This window comes from Peromyscus maniculatus, chromosome 6 (assembly GCF_049852395.1).
Source record: "Peromyscus maniculatus bairdii isolate BWxNUB_F1_BW_parent chromosome 6, HU_Pman_BW_mat_3.1, whole genome shotgun sequence".
Lineage (NCBI taxonomy): Eukaryota > Metazoa > Chordata > Mammalia > Rodentia > Cricetidae > Peromyscus > Peromyscus maniculatus.
Window position 1 is genome coordinate 69,146,734 of NC_134857.1, and position 2,434 is coordinate 69,149,167.

The window sequence follows — 2,434 nt, forward strand, 5'->3', positions numbered from 1 at the left end:
GGAGGAACCGACGAGAAAAATACCTTAGAGAAAGAAATAAAGAGAGCCAGGAGGAAACAGAGTTGTCTCCCCTGATCATGCATGACCACCCACATACACGGCTCCTTTCCAGCATATCCATGTCCTTCTCCAAGGACCTGACTTCTTTTCCAAGAATCCATACTTGGACATTCAACTCCAGGGCAGTCCTTCAGCCAAAATGACCCATCATCTCTTGTCAATAATTCAGAAATCCATATGACAGATGTTGGATCAGTTCAAGACTATAGAGGAAAATTGACAGAAACCTGGAAGAAATTATTTAGAGAATGGTGTTATCATGTTCCCCGCTGCCGCTGCCGCCCCCCCCCCCCCCCGGGAGAAATCATGATGCAGTCTTGGGGCCGGTTGTTGGCTTTCATGAGATGATTCTCATTTCTCATTCTGTAGCCCAGACACGCTGAGAACTCAGCATTCCATGCCTTTGTCTCCCAAGCGTATGTCTGTGCAGCATGAGCACGCCTGATGCCCATAGAGGTCAGAAGAGGATGTTGGATCCCATGAAACTGCGTTATGGATGGTTGTGAACCACCATGTGGGTGCTGGGGACGGAACCCTGGTCCTCTGCAAGAGCAACCAGTGCTCTTAACCATCTCTCTCCTCCAACACACAGTCCTTTAAAAAAAATTATTTGGGTATGGTGACACACACCTTCAATTCCAGCAGAGGCAGGAGGATTTCTGTGAGTTTGAGGTCAGCCTGTTCTACCCAGTGAGTTTCAGGATGGCCAGAACTACACAGCGAGACCATGTCTCAAAAGAAAAAAAATAAGCAAAAGGGGGTGGGTTTTGCCCAGCTGAGGTGGGAGGATTGCCCTGAGTTAGAGACCAGCCTGGAATATAGAGTAAGACCCTGTCTTAAAACTAAAAACTGAAAACCAAAAGTTATTGGAGTGGGTTGGGAAGAACAGGTGTTCTGCGGTCCCACCTTCTCTTTCCTCATGGGGACGATGCTCACACAGCACATTAGGGACAGTGAATCATCCTGATGAAAGCCCTGCAGGCAGGAAGTGGAGGCAGGAGGATTGAGTGTGAAGCCAGCCTAGTCTAAAAAAATCAAACAAACCAAGAAGAAGAGTGAATCATTCCACGCTCCAGACGTGGGACGGCAGAAAAGCCCACAGTCTCTCTCCACAGTGTCGCCATCCAGGGATTGTCTCCTGTTTCTACAGAGCGGCCCGGACTCTGGAAGTGTGCATTCACCAGTGTGACGTTCGGTTGGTTCTTACCCTCTGCCTACCATCTCCATGGACTCTTGCTTCAATGTCACTGTCGAGGTGACTGTCATTTAGCAGGTGACCTGTGTTAGGGACAGAGGTAGAGGAACTCAGGGTACCAGCACTGCCGAAAAAAGAAAAAATGAACGAGAGAACAGAACTGACCATCGATAGTGCTGGTAATAGTTCTTTTTTGTTTTTTTAGTTGTTTTTGTATGGAGCTGGGGACAATTTCATTAAGAGCTTAAGAGAAGCGGGGGGGGGGGGGGGGGAATGGGGGGGGAGGTGGTGGCACACGCCTTTAATCCCAGCACTCGGGAGGCTGGGAGGCCAGCCTGGTCTACAGAGTGAGTTCCAGGACAGCCAGGGCTACACAGAAAAACCTTGTCTGGAAAAACAAAAAAGCAAGCAAACAAACAAATAGAAACAGAGTTTAAGAGAAAATCAATAGGGCAAGAAAAGTGCAGATCATGCAGCTGGGAGGGGATGACAGTGCCCTTCGTGCGCAGCCACAAGGGGAGAAGAGAAGTGGAATTCAGAGAATGAGAAAGCCCTGAGCACCAGGGAGGCAGGTGAGGCTTTGGAAAAAGATAGAAGAATGCTGAAAAGTCACAGTTTTCTGAGAATAATTCAGGGGAGCGGGCAGGCTTCGCTGAGCTATATGGCAAGGCTCAGTAAGCCACTGAAGTAGTGTTTCATTTTGGAATAAATATCTTCAATTAAAGGAGCAGACTAACTATCAGCACTAAAATCTACCATCTGGGGGCTGGAGAGAGGGCTCCGAAGTTAAGGGTGCTGGTTGCTCCTGCAGAGGACCCATCTGGGGGTTTACAACCATCTGGAACTCCAGTTCTAGGGGGAACTGATACCCTCCCTCTTCTGACCTCCGTGGGTACAGCACACACAGTACACATGTGGGCAACACTCCTACACATGAATTAAATAAATCTAAAACCAAAAAAAAAAAAAAAATCTGTCCTCTCTCCAGGTGGTTGTGACTTTACAAATCACACCTATTTTATATGCCTGTATACCTAGAGTTGCATAACAGTTTCCCAGATGAAAGGAGTCGTGAGGGGAAAAAATGCCAGAAGTTCTGGCCTAGAACATCCTTTGGGTGCCTGTCATCAACCACAGCCAGTTTGCTTTAAGAAAAGCAGGCTCCCACCACTGTGCCCG